General features: G+C 39.6%; 1 protein-coding gene and 1 pseudogene across 1 annotated transcript in view; both read right to left on the bottom strand.

Moving 5' to 3' along the window:
• LOC126153762 (uncharacterized protein C18orf63-like) overlaps nt 1-20107 on the bottom strand; it is a 183427-nt gene that overhangs the window by 119834 nt on the left and 43486 nt on the right. The window lies entirely within an intron of this gene.
• Nucleotides 4932-5049, bottom strand: LOC126163511 (5S ribosomal RNA; annotated as a pseudogene).

Raw genomic sequence — 20107 nt, 5'->3', positions numbered from 1 at the left:
ACATGTAAAAGGAGGTTTCAGAGTTTGTAGCAATGTTCTTTTGGCAGTCTGCTTTCGCTTCATTAGCTGAAACTAGCAAACCTATAGAGTACATTTTTATAGATAGGTACGTGAACACTGCTGCAAATTCTGAAACATCCCTTTACATTTCAGAAAAATGTTCTCCCATACAACAGTTTTACATGTAAACTGTTAAAAAAAATCGCTATCAGTGGGTTTTTGAACTCGGGACTTTTAGTACAACAATCTCACAGTCTACCAGCACACCTATGACAGATTTGCATGTTAATTGACTTTTACTATACTCTTTAGTTGTGGTCTTACTTTTAATTCCCATTTACACATGTTCTACTGCATGACAGAACACAGCACATACTAAATCGATGGTTTGGTTGATATTCTATCAACACACACAATGTTTTGTACTGATCTGGGTGTCTGACATCTGGAGGTTTGGGTGTCAGTATCTTGTGATCTGTGGTGAGTAGAGGCATATCTTTAGCTGACAGTTTCTGCATCCCATAGTGAGGAAATGGTTCTGGATTAATGTCTACTCACTCCTTGTTGTTTTGTCCAGCACTGAGTTTGATGTATCAACAGTTACAATCAGTGACTGTCAATGGTAACTTTTGTCACCAACATGTTATTGCCCATGCAGCAGACTCTAGCGATGGTGGTTTTTCCCAAACACAAGAACTCATGACACACTCTTTGACACAATGGTATGTAAAAAGCCTAATGACTGCACTAATTTGGAGACAGAGTGTCTGATGTGTTACTTTATGGCTACCATAAAGTGCTTTGATGTCAGTTGCCTTACTCCCCTCACATTCAGTTGTCATGACTGCATTCAGTAAAATGGGAACAGAGGCTATGTAATAGCAAAGGGGAGAATTCAGCAATAGGGCACTAGAACTGAAAAAATAATAAATTAAGAAATAAAAATAAAAGCTGCCAGATCTGAAATGAGAACTTAATGTAGACCCCAAAATAATCAATAAGGGCCATGATGTAGCAGCTTGGTCAATTCTACTTCTCTGCATACATTAGAAAGTCAGGCATTATACATTTGCCAAAACTAGTTACCACAAACTTATAGTAATCACATGGTGTCTGGTGGTGATCACAAACGGTAAAAACAGCTAGGAGTCTATAAAGGTATATTGGATTGTAGTAACAGTAACAGTTCTGTTTCATTTCAGTGCAGCCAGGTAGAAAGTACATTTTCCATACATTATATCTTAAATACATTGCCCTTTGTGATATTTTAGCAAGGCAGCAATTTACAGTTTTACTCTTTGGATTTGCATTTGCCTTCCTTTCTGCATAGACACAGATAACATAGAGAGTAGTTGTGGTTCATTAATCAAATAAACTAGACTGATGAATTTAGCTACCATTTTATGAAAGCACAGTTTAATGAAATACTACTGTGGCATATGAAGTAGTACCCACAATCATACAAGAATGTTCTGAATGCATGTTGGAAGTTAGGATCAGCAGTGGTCAAAAATAACCAAAGAACAAGGTACAACATGCCCTCATTCATCATTTAACAATAACTACTAATCCTTTACAAATGTACATTTGCAGAGCTAACTGACAAACAGTGATGGAAGATCAGAGAAAAATTACTTGTTTCATCTCTTTTATGTGATGTCCAAAAAGACAAAATATTTATCATTACCAATTTACAGCTTTTGGACTTTATAAAAATCTTTTTATCGAGGCATGAGAAATGGTGACTGTGACAGGATTGGAACTCCATCTCCAGAGGACCTACAGTCTATAACTTAATATTATTGTAAATTCAGTTATCTATCTTATACACATCTTCATTGTGGAACAAATAACTAATACTTTTCCTTGTGAGTTTTCTTACATGTACAATGTGGTGCCAGAAGGATCTGGGATATAAAAACTAAAACGGAAATGACCATAAATGGAAACCTATTCATTTGGATTCGATGTGCAAATTTATGAAGATTTTTCTCATTTTTCTAAATTTCACCACAGCAAATTCTGCACTGAGTACAACCAGTAAACATTCTTTTCTAGCTATATTAATATCTGGAAATAACTATGATGTGCTGAATCTTAGCCTCAGTAGTACTTTGGACCTTTTCTGTGAGTTTAAGTTAATACTTTAGTGTATGTAGCATGTATGTAGCATTGTTGCCCATAGTGCTACAAGGTAGTTTTTCTAAATTTGATCTGCCATTTCTGCATGCAACTAATATTTAGGACCAGCCCTCTTGATTTTGGCCTCACCAATTACTTTAAATGCTTGAGAATAATTATTTTTGGTAATATTGTGGTTCAATGAAAATTTCAGTTTTTGCAATGGATTCATGTAGTCACTGCAGCTCTAGGTTGAATGACATGGATTCAACAGCTTCCAAAACTGAAGCTATGACAGTAAGCATTACTGTACAAATCACTGAACAAAAAATGACTGATAAATTAATGAAATTACAGTCCATTGTAAGTGTCATGACTTGTATGAGTCAAGAATAGTCTCATATGACTGCTAGTCAAGATCGGACTCGTATGAGTGCTGAACACTTTCTTTCCAGTGAAGAAATAGATAGAGTTGACTCCATTGCAAAAAAGTTAGTGCAATAGATTTTGTTGTCGAAGAACAGGCCTGCATTGCAGATAAGGTAAATTCAACAGATTCTATTGCCAAAGAAGAGACTCGAATTGTGCCAAAAATTAATTCAGTAGAATCTACTGGTGAAAAGGTCAACATGATAGAATCCAAAATAAAAAATGTTGATTAGGTCATAGATGAGCAAAGCTGCTTAGCTAATAAGCAGACCAAAATCAAAGCAGCTGCTGAAGCTTTATTTGACCACACACAATATTGCAATCACATTAGACTGGCTTATTGAGGGAAAGCTTGGTGAGCATTTTTCTTCAATGCAAACGCAAATGCCTGACTGAACTGTGGTAAATCAGTGTTTGTGGTTTAGTTACTGTAGCAGATATTGTGTTATAAGTAGTTTTCCTTTAAAGAGAAGTAACCCTATATGTTATCCACATTTATTCTAAATTAAGTCCATTTTTGAGTTTTCTAACAATTTTAATTAAGCTTAAAATGCTTTAAGAAACTAGTAATTTTACCATAGGTTTTTGTGTTGCCTTAATAGAAAGTTAGTTTTATGTACTTGCTTCAGTTCTTATAGGGAATTAGCAACTTTTTAGCTCAATATTAAAAGATAGCAAGTGGGCTTAATTTATTTGTTCACTGTCCTGTAATACACTGCACCAGCCAAAATGCAGCCCCACGGTGAATGCTGTTCTTGAACATGGGATGAGTCAGTTGACATTTGTAAGAAGCTGGAAATTGTCCTGACTATGGTCAAATGATTGGCAGCTGCTGTGAACTGGTGTGTTGAAAGAGTTCATGAGTCATGTACATATGACACTGGCACCAAAGGTACCTCAATTACTACCCTCTCCTGTTGATCCTGTCTCCTCTGCAGAAAGTACAGGATCTGTCATTAGTCATCCAATTAACTGCAAGTGGCATGTCAATGGTAGATCCAGGTGTCTTGTACAGGGTGGATGGGGACCAGGGAGGACCCAGTGTGTTGTATTGATCCCCTAACCAACAAGTTTGAGGTGTTGTCTTTCACTGAAACTGAGCCAGTGGGACTCATTTCATCTGTTTTGGGGAACCCTGTTCTGCCTGGTGTCAAGAGGAGGTAAATGCAAAAGGGATGGGTCTATTAATCACTGGCAGTTCAAATGTATTTTGAATGATAGTACCCTTCAGGAAAATTGCAGTAAGGAACATAAGAGGCCACCAAATGCTCTCAGTGTGTATGCCTGGGAACCTCAGAGGCTATTCCAGTAGCCACTGAGGGAACAGGGTGCTACCAACTGCAGATTGTGATGCCTATGTCGGAGCTCCAAGGTCATACCTGGATCATTCCAGCAACTGGGATGTTGAGAAGACCAGCCTTGTGCTTGGAGTTTCAATGAAGCTCACAATTTGTAGCATTGTTCCCAGAACTGATTGTGACTCTTTGGTTCTAAGTCAAGTGGAAGGACTGAACCACAGACTTTGAAGGTTCTGTGACACATTAGGCTCTGACTTCCTGGACCTGGACTTGTGCCATAGGACTGAGAACTGTAGGGTCCCCTTAAATGGGTCAGGTGTGCACTAGCTGTAGGAAATCCAGAAGTATCAGTGTAAGATCGAAAGAAATGCCTCCCACAAGTGAGAGTATTGAAATCCTAATGGTTTGCAACAGAGTGCCAGAGTTTGAAGTGGTCCTGAAAAACAGGTACAGAAAAATAGTTGACACCTGTAGATTGACAGCAGTGAGATTTTTGGGGAAAATCTGAATGTATATCAAAAGGACAGGCGAATGGGAAATGGAGATGAAACTCAAATCTGTCAAGAAAGAAATTGAAGCTGCATTTGAGATTGTTTGGGTAAGAGTCATCATCAGGGGTAGACATAAAACGATACTTGGATCCTTCTATCGCCCACCAGACTCATGTCCTGATGTAACTGAAAACTTAAGAGAATACCTCAGTTCCTTGTACATAAGTTCCCCAATCATACTGCAATCATCAGTGGAACTTTAATTATCCAACAATTAACTGGGAAAAATACAGTTTTGTTAGTGGTGGACGTGATAACATATCCTGTGAAACATTACTAAATGCCTTCTTTGAAAACTACCTAGAATAGACACTTAGGGACCACACTCATGCACTCCGTCTTCAGGCCACAAGTGGTCCATCGGGACCATCCGACCGCCGTGTCATCTTCAGTTGAGGATGCGGATAGGAGGGGCGTGTTGTCAGCACACTGCTCTCCCAGTCGTTACGATGGTTTTCTTTGACCGGAGCCGCTACTATTCGGTCGAGTAGCTCCTCAATTGGCATCACAAGGCTGAGTGCACCCCGAAAAATGGCAACAGCGCATGGTGACCTGGATGGTCACCCATCCAAGTGCCGGCCACACCCGACAGCGCTTAACTTCGGTGATCTCACGGGAACCAGTGTATCCACTGCGGCAAGGCCGTTGCCCGACCCCACTCATAATGGAAATGTAATGGATCTAATGGCAACAAATAGACCTGACCTCTTTGAGGATGTCTTCATCAAACTGGTACCAGTGATCACAAGGCGGTTGCAGCAAAAATTATTAACATAGTACAAAGGACAACCAAAACCAGTAGAAGGATATATATGTTCAGTAAAATAGAGAAAAAATCAGTAGTGTCATATCTCAGTGAAGAACTTGAAACTTTCAGCATAGGGCAGGAGCATGTAAAAGAACTCTGGCTCAAGTTTAAAAGAATAATTGACTATGCACTGGATAAGTATGTACCCAGTAGAGTAATTCATAAATGGTAGGAAACCTTCTTGGTATACAGTCACTGCAAATAAACTTCTAATGAAACAGAGATTACTACATGATAGATGTAAAACAAAGCATAGGGCTATAGATAGAGAGATGCTGAATGAAAGGGCTGTTAAGAAAGCAATGCACGATGGCTTCAGTGACTATTGTAGCAGAATATTGTCAAATGATACTTCACAAAACACAAAGAAATTCTGGTCGTATGTAAAGGCTGTCAATGGCGCAAAAGTTAGTGTCCAAACCCTAGCAAATGAGACAGGAAATGAAACTGAGGGTAGCAAAGCAAAAACTAAAATGCTTAACTCCATTTTGAAATGTTCCTTTACAAAGGAAATCCCAGGAGCATTGTCCCTGTTTAATTTAGTGTAGCACTTTGTAGGGATATTAAATGAAATGATCACTTAGGCTCATTGTGGGTACAGCAGGTGGTAGACTTCAGTTTATTAGTAGAGCACTGGGGAAGTGCAATCAATCTACAAAGGACATTGCTTCCAAATCACTAATGTGACCAGTTTGAGAATATTGCTCAAGTGTGTGGGACCTGTAACAGATAGTACTAACAGGGAATGTCAAACACAAACAGAGAAGGTAGCACGAATGGCCACAGGTTCGTTTGATCCATGGGAGAGTTTCACAGAGATGCTGATGGAGCTGAACTGGAAGACTCTTGGAGGTAGGCATAAACTATCGCTAGAAAGTTTCCAGAACCAGCTTTAAACCTACTGATAACAAACAGACCCGAACTTTTCGACTCTGTAAGTGCAGAACAGGGAATCAGTGATCATAAGGCCGTTGCAGCATCCCTGAATATGGAAGTTAATAGGAATATAAAAAAAGGGAGGAAGGTTTATCTGTTTAGCAAGAGTAATAGAAGGCAGATTTCAGACTACATAACAGATCATAACGAAAATTTCTGTTCCGACACTGACAATGTTGAGTGTTTATGGAAAAAGTTCAAGGCAATCGTAAAATGCATTTTAGACAGGTATGTGCCGAGCAAAACTGTGAGGGACGGGAAAAACCCACCGTGGTACAACAACAAAGTTAGGAAACTACTGCGAAAGCAAAGAGAGCTTCACTCCAAGTTTAAACGCAGCCAAAACCTCTCAGACAAACAGAAGCTAAACGATGTCAAAGTTAGCGTAAGGAGGGCTATGCGTGAAGCGTTCAGTGAATTCGAAAGTAAAATACTAGGTACCGACTTGACAGAAAATCCTAGGAAGTTCTGGTCTTACGTTAAATCAGTAAGTGGCTCGAAACATCATGTCCAGACACTCCGGGATGATGATGGCATTGAAACAGAGGATGACAAGCGTAAAACTGAAATACTAAACACCTTTTCCCAAAGCTGTTTCACAGAGGAAGACCGCACTGCAGTTCCTTCTCTAAATCCTCGCACCAACGAAAAAATGGCTGACATTGAAATAAGTGTCCAAGGAATAGAAAAGCAACTGGAATCACTCAACAGAGGAAAGTCCACTGGACCTGACGGGATACCAATTCGATTCTACACAGAGTACGCGAAAGAACTTGCCCCCCTTCTAACAGCCGTGTACCGCAAGTCTCTAGAGGAACAGAAGGTTCCAAATGATTGGAAAAGAGCACAGGTAGTCCCAGTCTTCAAGAAGGGTCGTCGAGCAGATGCGCAAAACTATAGACCTATCTCTCTGACGTCGATCTGTTGTAGAATTTTAGAACATGTCTTTTGCTCGAGTATCATGTCGTTTTTGGAAACTCAGAATCTACTATGTAGGAATCAACATGGATTCCGGAAACAGCGATCGTGTGAAACCCAACTCGCTTTATTTGTTCATGAGACCCAGAAAATATTAGATACAGGCTCCCAGGTAGATGCCATTTTCCTTGACTTCCGGAAGGCGTTCGATACAGTTCCGCACTGTCGCCTGATAAACAAAGTAAGAGCCTACGGAATATCAGACCAGCTGTGTGGCTGGATTGAAGAGTTTTTAGCAAACAGAACACAGCATGTTGTTCTCAATGGAGAGACATCTACAGACGTTAAAGTAACCTCTGGCGTGCCACAGGGGAGTGTTATGGGACCATTGCTTTTCACAATATATATAAATGACCTAGTAGATAGTGTCGGAAGTTCCATGCGGCTTTTCGCGAATGATGCTGTAGTATACAGAGAAGTTGCAGCATTAGAAAATTGTAGCGAAATGCAGGAAGATCTGCAGCGGATAGGCACTTGGTGCAGGGAGTGGCAACTGACCCTTAACATAGACAAATGTAATGTATTGCGAATACATAGAAAGAAGGATCCTTTATTGTATGATTATATGATAGCGGAACAAACACTGGTAGCAGTTACTTCTGTAAAATATCTGGGAGTATGCGTGCGGAACGATTTGAAGTGGAATGATCATATAAAATTAATAGTTGGTAAGGCGGGTACCAGGTTGAGATTCATTGGGAGAGTCCTTAGAAAATGTAGTCCATCAACAAAGGAGGTGGCTTACAAAACACTCGTTCGGCCTATACTTGAGTATTGCTCATCAGTGTGGGATCCGTACCAGATCGGGTTGACGGAGGAGATAGAGAAGATCCAAAGAAGAGCGGCGCGTTTCGTCACAGGGTTATTTGGTAACCGTGATAGCGTTACAGAGATGTTTAACAAACTCAAGTGGCAGACCCTGCAAGAGAGGCGCTCTGCATCGCGGTGTAGCTTGCTCGCCAGGTTTCGAGAGGGTGCGTTTCTGGATGAGGTATCGAATATATTGCTTCCCCCTACTTATACCTCCCGAGGAGATCACGAATGTAAATTTAGAGAGATTAGAGCGCGCACAGAGGCTTTCAGACAGTCGTTCTTCCCGCGAACCATACGCGACTGGAACAGGAAAGGGAGATAATGACAGTGGCACGTAAAGTGCCCTCCGCCACACACCGTTGGGTGGCTTGCGGAGTATAAATGTAGATGTAGATGTAGATGTAAAGGATGACTCTACGAATATACTATAACACCCTATGTACTGCCCACATAGGGATCGTGAGGATAGAGGCATTCAAACAATCATTCTTCCCATGCTCCTTATGTGAATGGAATGGGAAGAAACCCTAATAGCTGGTACAGTGGGATGTACCCTCTGCCATGCACCTCAGAATTGTCTGCATAACACAAATGTGGATGCAGATGTAGACTGCTCGCTAAAGAAAACAAACAGAAGAGGCCATGGAGAAAACAAAAGAACAAGCTCATACTGTGCAGTGGACTGAACAACAGAGCACACAAATAAATACCAAATTTAGAATGACACTCCAAAAGCACTTGTAGGGCACTGAGATGTGCATTGTCAAAGTTACACAAAAATGATTACAAAAACTTAATGTTGGCTACAATGATCATGTGGACAATTTAAATAATGAAATGTCTTCCTGCATATTTTATGGAGGAAAACTTGCACTGACAGAGACAATTTGCAACTTTTTCACTAGGGCATTGTGGCACACACCCTTCTGTTTTCATAAAAATCAGTTAGAGGTGTTATACCTAACAACTGGAATGACATGCAAAAAAATCAAATTTCTGACAAGCTTCATGGTGGAGATTTCACCTTATGAACAATTGAAGTATTGGAGAAATATTTAAAGTATAATGACTGAGAATGCATTTATGACTACATGTTGGTCAATGTGGCATCAAGAATAATTAAGGAAAGCAAGCAAGGCACTCTGCATGCTTAGTCTGAGAGGTATTTAAGTTAATTTGCCTATGATTCCGCTTAAAAAAATCGATTTTTTGTTTTTCATATTAAATCAAGAGTTTTCTGAACAAAATGGTGGTGAACCCTCGCATGGGCATGCCATTTTTCATGGTATGAGTGGGCACACAGTCCACTTTGTACATGTGTAAGGAATATGTGTCTTTCTGTTACCAAGGTTAATGTGTATGAACAAACTTAGTTTAATTAAACAATAATAAAATAAACCTTTCATGGTATCACTCTACTGGTGCACACAAGCATTACCCCGCAGTAAGAACCAACTCATAGCAATAAAGATGCAGTTGCATCATATCCCTGCCAACCGCTTATTTGATTACTAATGATCTTGCAGATAACTGCCTCATTGTGAGATTGTGGTGCTAGCTTGGAATCTGAGTCATTTTCTTACGCTGACTAAATTATTTCCCATCTAGCTTGCTGTTTATTTTGTGTTACTGCTGCTCACTTGAACATATGACAACAGATTACTTTTGAATACATTATGGGAGTGACAGTAATCAATGTGTTACAAATATTTACTATCAAAAATAGTCTTGATCACAATTTATTTATTATGGTGACCGGGTTCGACTATGATCACAGTAGTGGTCGAACCCGGTCACCATAATAAATAAATTGTGATCAAGACTGTTTTTGATAGTAAATATATGACAATAGAACTTATTACTGTGTTAACTGAAGCAATAATGAAGGAATAGGGATAGGCTCGCAAATGTAAAACAACAATGGAACAGTACAAAGCAATGTTATTTGTGAGTGGCGCACTTTATACACAGGAGTGTCCATTCGTGGGTTAAAAGAACTGAATTGCACATCAGAAAGTTGTTTAAAACTCAGCTTAAAGATCTTTCAGTGTGCTTTCACACTTCAATGTTGTCATTAGACTCCTGTTCAATAAACATATACTATACAACTGTTTTTCACATTGAGAGACCTGTTAGAGGTGCTCTGTGTGATGCTCTTACTTTTCCCTCGTACATCTTTGATTCTCAAATGGTGTTCTCCTTAGAAACCTTTCTGTAGTTTGAATTGCTGCTATCTTGTCATTCTTGAAAGTTATTATGACTGTAATTTGTTTTAATGGACAGTTGGTAAGTGTGAAATAGTAGAGTTGCTAGGAATATATTCTGGGTTAAACATTGTTGGCAGTCAATTCCATGAGAGTGGCTGACGCTAAAAAATGGGTCCTTGAGGCAACTGAATATGCCAAAATAACAAGGAGAAACAAGAAAAGAAATAGAGAAGATGAGGAACATTTAAACTACGATTAAGCAACTGGAATGTATTAAGAGCAACAGAGATGAGTCATTGATCAAATATAACACTGAATTGAATTTCTCGAGAATTAAATTTTCTGACACATTTATTTTATGTACGAAAATTCTATTTGAGCTAGAGGTCTGAAATTTTTTGGAATGTTTCAGGGTACTATTTAGAGGAAAGTACACTATAGACACTAACCTAATACCAATAGCAGGAAAATACACACTTATTTATACTAAAAAAGTAACTTTAATTTCAATTACCAGACGTAAACATTTCTAGAATAAAAACTTGTGGCTGAAATGATATGACTGTATTTTACTTTTTGTTCAAATTAATGATATGAATATAATAGAGGGAAACATTCCACGTGGGAAAAATATATCTAAAAAGAAAGATGATGAGACTTACCAAACAAAAGCGCTGGCAGGTTGATAGACACACAAACAAACACAAACATACACACAAAATTCAAGCTTTCGCAACCAACAGTTGCCTCATCAGGAAAGAGGGAAGGAGAGGGAAAGATGAAAGGATTTGGGTTTTAAGGGAGAGGGTAAGGAGTCATTCCAGTCCCGGGAGCGGAAAGACTTACCTTATGGGGGAAAAAGGACAGGTATACACTCGCACACACACACATATCCATCCGCATATACACATATGCATATATATATATATGCAGATGGATATATGTGTGTGTGCGAGTGTATACCTGTCCTTTTTCCCCCATAAGGTAAGTCTTTCCGCTCCCGGGATTGGAATGACTCCTTACGCTCTCCCTTAAAACCCAAATCCTTTCGTCTTTCCCTCTCCTTCCCTCTTTCCTGATGAGGCAACCGTTGGTTGCGAAAGCTTGAATTTTGTGTGTATGTTTGTGTTTGTTTGTGTGTCTATCGACCTGCCAGCGCTTTTGTTTGGTAAGTCTCATCATCTTTCTTTTTAGATATATTTTACTTTTCGGATAGACATATTTTTAAAGTGTGCTTAAAAATCAAACATCTAAATAAGATAGTTAGTCATTGCATGGATTCCACATATGGACTGGCATACAAAACTGTAATTTGCTGATCTTCACCAAAAAAACTGTAATAAAGTCAACATAAAAACTAATGCAGTTAATCGTATATTAACATGTTCAACCAGAAACACTCCTATGTCCTACAATTTTCACTCTACTAAGAGTTCATATTTTTTAGTTAAAGCTTTGTTTTTCAGTTACAGCTGTGTTAACTTTATCAAAATCCTTAGTATTTTTCCAGGTGTTTGCAAGCAAGTTACCTTAAACAAGACAGAATATTAGGATCAGGAAATGCCACCCACTGATGTTTTAAAAATTATGAATGGCAAACTACCCTTCAATATCAGGGAAAAGCTGCTGACTCTTACTGATGATGATGAATTTCTGCTTGTAATCGATATGATTGACTGGCTGGAAGAAGATTGGCGCAATACCGAAAACAATAGTCACGCAGCACACAATAATGATTGCAAGTGCAGGAACAGACACGTGATAATTTGTGAGATCCCCAATTCCCACTGTCACAAGGAAACTTACATGGTGAGTGGTGTGAAAGCATTAATAATGAACAGAACTCTAGAAGAAAAAACAACGGGAGGTGGTGGAACAATAAACAAAATGAGCATTACCATAGCAGTTATAATAATACTAGGACTTGCCATCAGAACCAACGACTGAATGAGTCCTCTGATCACCAAGTGTTGGAGAACTAACTGTGATAAGGCAGTTTAGCCCCACTGTTTGGCTGAGGGGAATGTGAGGGGCACAGATATTGATGTTGACATGTTACATTACAACAATGGAGCTGAGATGTGAGACGACTTGTAACCCATCCATGAAACTTGTCCTCAGGTCAAGCACACAGGAAAGTGATAGATACTGTGCTTGAAGTAGAGGGAATTAATACTGTGGCTGCTACTGATTCAGGTGCAGAAATGACACTGATATCAACAAGATTGTCCAGACAAATATCTGAGCTTTTTCAGAAATCTCCAATTTATACATTTAGCTGCTATTTTATTAACACATAGTTTAGTGAAATATTATTGTGGCATACGAAGTACTAGCTACAATCATATTAGAATGTACTGAGTGAATGTTGAAAGTTAATATCTGCAGTGCTAAAAAATAATTAAAGATCAAGGTACAAAATTCTCTCTTACATCATTTAACAACAATTACTAATCCTTTGCAAATATATGTTCTCAGAGCTAAATGCCAAACAATCATGCAAGATCAGAGATAAAATAATTGTTTTCTTATTTCGTACATAGAATTCTGAAAGACAAAATGTCAATTATTACTAATATACGACTTTTGGACAGCATAATTTCTTTTAATCAAGATCTAAGATGACCTTACAAGGTGCATTAGCAAAATCTGGACGAATTTAAATTTTGGACAGCATAATTTCTTTTAATCAAGATCTAAGATGACCTTACAAGGTGCATTAGCAAAATCTGGACGAATTTAAATTTTCCGTACATTATTCTTCCACTAGAGATTGTTGTTGCCACACTGCACTGCCAAATGTTCCTAGTAAACGGTCATAACCTCAAAATGATCAAGATGTTGAAATGAAGTGCAAAGTATGATAAAAGGCCCTTGCACTAAGTGCTGACCTGCACATATAATTCACTTCTTTAAAGTCCACAGCTTATGATATTGTGCCAAAGTGTCCAGCTTCAGAACTATGTAATGGTAAGGAAGCATCACTCAAAAGAAGGAAGTTGTCAAAAAGGTCTGATTTCTGAGAATTCAAAACAATTATTGAGATCATTGGCAAAGCTACAATTTGCAGAAATGCCAAGAATGATCTTCAATACAAATCCTACACACTGAAGGTACAATAAATACTCTCTCAGACTGCTAAGGCAGGATGAATCAGTTGCTGCAATTTGTTTCCGAGTTCATTGAAAAATGATGCCACAGGATGAAAGAGTCTTTTTTGATGAGTGGTAAGTGCAAAAACCAACTGAAGAAATGACCAATGGCTCACTTACAATCGAGAGGACATCCCCATTGGTGCCAGAACAAAATTTCCCACCAACCTACATGTGTTGTGTATTGTGTCCAGAATGTGTCATGTCATGTTCCTACATTTTTTTAGTCACAAACAAAATTTTTTTAACATTGTTCTGAGTTGTGAAACGATTCTTGGAAATAGTAGCATCTGCGATTCCATGCTCATTTCACCAAGATGGTATGCAGGTCCACACAAGCCATTAAAAACAAAACAAAATCCAAGAAAATTTTGATATGTATTAGCCTAAGAAATTTTGGCCTTTCAAAAGTCCTGATTTAAATCCCTGGATTATTATAATGGAGTGTGGTTTAAAGGGTTCCAACAAATATTGACATCCCAATGTCACATAATTATGGATACCCATTGAGGCAGTATTTGCCAACACGGAGTTAGATATATTATGTTGTGTGTGCACACTCTTCAAACTAAGATGGAGGCCATCATTCAAGCATAGGTGGATACATTTAATGATTATGCTCTATGAAGATTAAAAAAAAACTATCAAATTTGTCCAGACTTTGGTGATACAACCTATATTCGAAGACGGGACACAGAGAAAAAGCAGGAAGCTATTCAAGAATAAATTTGTGTTCTCTTCTCTATGGTCTGCAAGGTACAGGAAAAGCTCTGAACCCCCAGGATTAGATACAACTGAGATTACAAGGGTGTAACAGTGGCAGATGAATCCACATGAGTGTCTAAAGTAATAAGTGCTTGTTGCCAGTCCTCCATGAAGTTGTTGCAGCTGTCATAATCCAACATTTATATGAAATATCTCACCATACACTTTTCATCAGTTGACATGATACATGGCACAATAACTAACAACAGAGTGAAAAACATATTAGTAATATAATATTTTTTATATGTTAAGATATGAATCAGAAAAAGAGAGAGTTAATAATGAAAAGAGTGATATAGTGGAAGTAATATCAGACAAGGTACATAAAGCTATTTAATGTAGGAAGATCATGCATTGTTAGAAATAAGTGTGTTATACCAAAATTAGGTAGGTAAAAAATCTAGTCACCAAGTGGCAGCAGTAGAAACCAAGTATAAAAGTTAAGGAAATGTGCAAGCTTTCAGGGCCAGTGGCTCCTTCTTATGGCAGAAGGGCTGAAGGGGAAGGAAGAGAGAGAAAGTAAAAAGAATAGAATAGAAGCTTATTGCCTCATAACATACAATCTCAAGCCATTGACTTAAGTACAGGTGATTCAGCAAAACATGAAAAATGGTTTACAATTTTCCTTATAATATCAGTAATATAATATATGGTAATGAATAATTAGCTAATTAAGAAATTAATAATTTGTCTTCAAAAGTAACAAACTTTTAAAAATTAGCAGTCCTAAGTACTTGCTCTCTCCTGCTCAAATTTTCAGGTTGTTGTTGATGAATTCTTCAACTGAATAGTATCATTTCTGCACTAGTTTCTCATATAAGTTTTTTTCACTGTTTCTAAATTTATGCTTTTACTTTATTACAGATTTTCATACCCATATAATGTGGAGTTTGAGCATAAAGTTTTAAACCATGGATGGACAGCATAAAATTATTTTGATTTCTGATGTAATCATGTTGAAAATGATTTGCTACAAATAAATCATGGTTAGTGCATACAAAGATAATCAACCCATATACACTCCTGGAAATTGAAATAAGAACACCGTGAATTCATTGTCCCAGGAAGGGGAAACTTTATTGACACATTCCTGGGGTCAGATACATCACATGATCACACTGACAGAACCACAGGCACATAGACACAGGCAACAGAGCATGCACAATGTTGGCACTAGTACAGTGTATATCCACCTTTCGCAGCAATGCAGGCTGCTATTCTCCCATGGAGACGATCGTAGAGATGCTGGATGTAGTCCTGTGGAACGGCTTGCCATGCCATTTCCACCTGGCGCCTCAGTTGGACCAGCGTTCGTGCTGGACGTGCAGACCGCGTGAGACGACGCTTCATCCAGTCCCAAACATGCTCAATGGGGGACAGATCCGGAGATCTTGCTGGCCAGGGTAGTTGACTTACACCTTCTAGAGCACGTTGGGTGGCACGGGATACATGCGGACGTGCATTGTCCTGTTGGAACAGCAAGTTCCCTTGCCGGTCTAGGAATGGTAGAACGATGGGTTCGATGACGGTTTGGATGTACCGTGCACTATTCAGTGTCCCCTCGACGATCACCAGTGGTGTACGGCCAGTGTAGGAGATCGCTCCCCACACCATGATGCCGGGTGTTGGCCCTGTGTGCCTCGGTCGTATGCAGTCCTGATTGTGGCGCTCACCTGCACGGCGCCAAACACGCATACGACCATCATTGGCACCAAGGCAGAAGCGACTCTCATCGCTGAAGACGACACGTCTCCATTCGTCCCTCCATTCACGCCTGTCACGACACCACTGGAGGCGGGCTGCATGATGTTGGGGCGTGAGCGGAAGACGGCCTAACGGTGTGCGGGACTGTAGCCCAGCTTCATGGAGACGGTTGCGAATGGTCCTCGCCGATACCCCAGGAGCAACAGTGTCCCTAATTTGCTGGGAAGTGGCGGTGCGGTCCCCTACGGCACTGCGTAGGATCCTACGGTCTTGGCGTGCATCCGTGCGTCGCTGCGGTCCGGTCCCAGGTCGACGGGCACGTGCACCTTCCGCCGACCACTGGCGACAACATCGATGTACTGTGGAGACCTCACGCCCCACGTGTTGAGCAATTCGGCGGTACGTCCACCCGGCCTCCCGCATGCCCACTATACGCCCTCGCTCAAAGTCCGTCAACTGCACATACGGTTCACGTCCATGCTGTCGCGGCATGCTACCAGTGTTAAAGACTGCGATGGAGCTCCGTATGCCACGGCAAACTGGCTGACACTGACGGCGGCGGTGCACAAATGCTGCGCAGCTAGCGCCATTCGACGGCCAACACCGCGGTTCCTGGTGTGTCCGCTGTGCCGTGCGTGTGATCATTGCTTGTACAGCCCTCTCGCAGTGTCCGGAGCCAGTATGGTGGGTCTGACACACCGGTGTCAATGTGTTCTTTTTTCCATTTCCAGGAGTGTATGTATAGTGAGGGAACACTTAATATACTAAGATATTTTAGGAGTGAGTGACATGATTTTCCACGCCCTACATTGTACGTATTTCTAATGATGGTTTTCTGAAGTTTTAGTATTCAACATATTTGGTTTGAGTTACCCCAAAATACAATTCTATACCTTATTACTGACTCAAAGTAGCTGTGATATACTACTTTTCTTATGCCCACACTGGTAGCATTGTACAATATCCTCACTGCAAATGCTAGGCTATTTAATTTATTTGTAAGGTACTGTTTATGTGATCCCCATGACAGATTTTTATCTAGTTGCATCATACAGCTAGCTTCCCACAAATCCTGGATTCTGTAACTGACCTGAAAATCATTTAATTTTGCTTCTTTTGTTTTAAACTGCATTAACCGAGTATTTTCCATGTTTAATTTTAACCTTTTTAAATCAATCCAGGTATCCAATTTTTCTAAAATATTTAATACAGTTTGTGGAATTTAGTCTGTACTGTTACTTTCAATGATTACACATGTGTCATCTGCAAAAACTGAGTGACACTCAATGTTAAGTGGCAGATCATTCATGTAAAACAGAAACAGAATGGGACCTAAGACAGAACCTCGGGGTACTCCATGTGGAATGGTTTTCCACTTTGAAGTATACCTTCCTCTCTCTGATGATACAATCACTCTTTGTCTTCGGCTGGTTAGATAGTACTTAAACCACTCTAATTCCATACTTTTCCAGTTTACCGAGTAGCAAGGAGTGATTCACACTATCAAAGGCCTTTGACAGGTCACAAAAAATTCCTGTGGCATGTAGTGAGTTATCTAGAGATGAGCTAATTTTATCAACAAAATGATTTATAGCAGATACTGTGGTTTTGCCTTTTTTAATTCCACACTGATTTTTTGAGACTAGTGACGTTTAGGAAATTGGGGAGTTTTAAAGAAGTCACCCAGAGCCTCAGGTCAGAGGAGATTTACTGGACGGGATGGGAAGGAAAGATGATTGTTGGGGACTGTTGTTTCCAAATTTTGTCTGGTACAGTCCCAACAATCAGTCTTTCCTTCTTTTATGTGTGTTTTCTCCGCCACCACTTGGTGATATTTTTTTAGCTCTCTGGTTATATTATACCTTTAAAAAATTGATTATTTTCATTGATAAATCAGTCAGTTAGTTCATTAGTTACATGTTCCATAGATCACTGAAAGATTCTTTTATGGAAATGAAAAAATCTGGGGGAAAAGTACAGAGTGTCTGAAAAGAAGAGGAAATTATGGAATGGAGATTAATGGAGGATCACAATCACTTTACACATATTTATTTACATCAATGTAGACTACAGAGTATGCCATTATTGAATGTCAAAAGCATTTTTATTTCTTGGATATCACAACCAACAAATGAGCTCCCCATCAGCACACACATTTATGGAACCCGATAAAACCATTATGGCTCGACCTAACATTTCAATAGGAACAAACAATGTAGACGGAAGTGCTATCAGGTTAAATAATTATGTATGCATACTACAGCGGGAATGAGTATCTGCACTCAAAAAGTTGATGGCATCGCTGTCAGGCAGAGGTTTGTTGACAGGCAGAATGATAAGTCAGTTCTGGTAGTGTTTTTGTGATAGACAATGCACCATACCATTCTGTACAATTAAATAAGGCACCAATGGCTGCTGCAAGGAGAGACAAAATTGTCAGCTGGTTGAAAATAATAAAATAAGCTTAAAGCAGAATAAGCAAAAAGTAGAACTTCTGGGATTAGTGAAATGATACAAGCCTCAGAAGATGCAGTATGTAATTGATATGCTAGCAGAGAATCATGGCCACATCATCCACCATACCAATGCCATCAAACTTGTCTGGGATCAAATAAAAGCAGATGTCATGCACCTAAATAAAACCTTTATGTTGCGAGACAGGGAGAGGGTGGTAAATAAGGCTGTCACACGAACAATGCGAGAAAATTGGAGGAACATCATGAACCATATATGGAAAGAGATTACAAGGATGGACACAGACAGCAGCAACAAAGATATCGAAGCCTGTATGACCGTGACAAAAGATGATCAATCAGATGACAGTGATCTTTATTTGATATTTTACATGTAACATTTCTGAATTTTGCTGCACCTTGTTAATGTCGAAATTCTATCTGAAGGACACATGGAGAAAATGGGCAGAGTCCATTTAATTAGGAAATGAGTTTATGATATATTCTGATGGCCAGCTGTCAGTACTACAAGGCAGCTGAAATGGCTTTAAATAACATGGAAATTCACTGAGATATGAAGGGTTTTACTTTTAGTAATAGCAGAAAGAACATTTTAAGTTGTAATTCTTCAGGCTTTCCCGGCGATCTAATGACATCTTGGGTTGTCGGGTGTTCTGCCAGATATCAGGGTCGTTCTTGCATGATATTTCGGTAGTGTAACTCGTTACCTTCATCAGGTGTGATCTGAGACTACTCCTCGAGTGAACCTGGTCCAGTATTTATGCCTAAGGCCTTCCTCCTTCACCAGGCGCTCCCCCTGCGGTCCACACTGGCTCGCTGCGATCTCTGGAGCATTGCCGTTCCCTATTCCAGAATGGCAATGCTCCAGCAGGTCACAGCGAGTGGGAGAGGACCACAGGGGGAATGCCTGGTACCACTGACGGGATTACAAACACACCAGAACGGAGATGGAACACTCAGGAGCGTGTCTGGTGGGCGCAGACCGCAAAGAGAACACCCAGGACTGCAGTGGATGGAAAAGGAAACAGCAATGCTCCAGAAGATCATAGCGAGAGAGTGCGGACTGCAGAGGGAGTGCCTGGTGACGGGGGAAGGCCACAGGCATAAATACTGGACCAGGTTCACTCGAGGAGTAGTCTCAGGTCGCACCTGATGAAGGTAACGAGTTACGCTACCAAAATATCGTACTAGTACGATGCTGATATCCGGCAGAACATCCAATAACCCAAGAAGTCACATTATAAGTTGCTCTTCTCACAGAAAGAATGGGACAAGTCCAAAGTTTGCTTCCACTATTTGCACTACACCTGTCAGATCACTTGGGTTGCGACTTACTTGGTTTCTTACCCTATGTTGTTTCCTTACAGTAATAGTGTTTAGTGTGAAATGTGATAGTAAGGTGGTTCTCTCTTGATCTTTAAAATGTGTGGATCATCTCATGATAAATGTGAAAAGTCATCTGTTAATCAATCTTCGTACGGATCATAGGGCAATGTTTCATGAGTTAGTTAGTGAGTGCAAATGGTCACAGTTTGAGTATTTCAAACAAATAAACCACCATGAAGGAGAACAGCTTAACAAGAATTTTAATTTTTTATGTAACTGGAATGATCAATCTCCCTATTTAACAAGCTTCATTTCTGTGACATTAATTGCCTTGAATTCCAATGCCAATGATTGCTCTTTCCAATACATTGTAAGAATCAAACAAAATGATACCATGAGTGAAATTCCTGTTCGCCAAAAGGTATTAATTGCTTTGTAAGGATTTACTGTTTTGAAGTTTCAACATTCATGAAATGTCCAATATTTTATCTTTACACTGAAGATGTACACAGTAAAGGAGCAAATGAAGTTATAAGTTTTTTGCA

The sequence above is a fragment of the Schistocerca cancellata genome, chromosome 2, assembly GCF_023864275.1.
Source record: "Schistocerca cancellata isolate TAMUIC-IGC-003103 chromosome 2, iqSchCanc2.1, whole genome shotgun sequence".
Classification (NCBI taxonomy): domain Eukaryota; kingdom Metazoa; phylum Arthropoda; class Insecta; order Orthoptera; family Acrididae; genus Schistocerca; species Schistocerca cancellata.
Note: the sequence above shows the minus strand (reverse complement) of the source record. Positions and strands in the feature narration are given on the sequence as shown.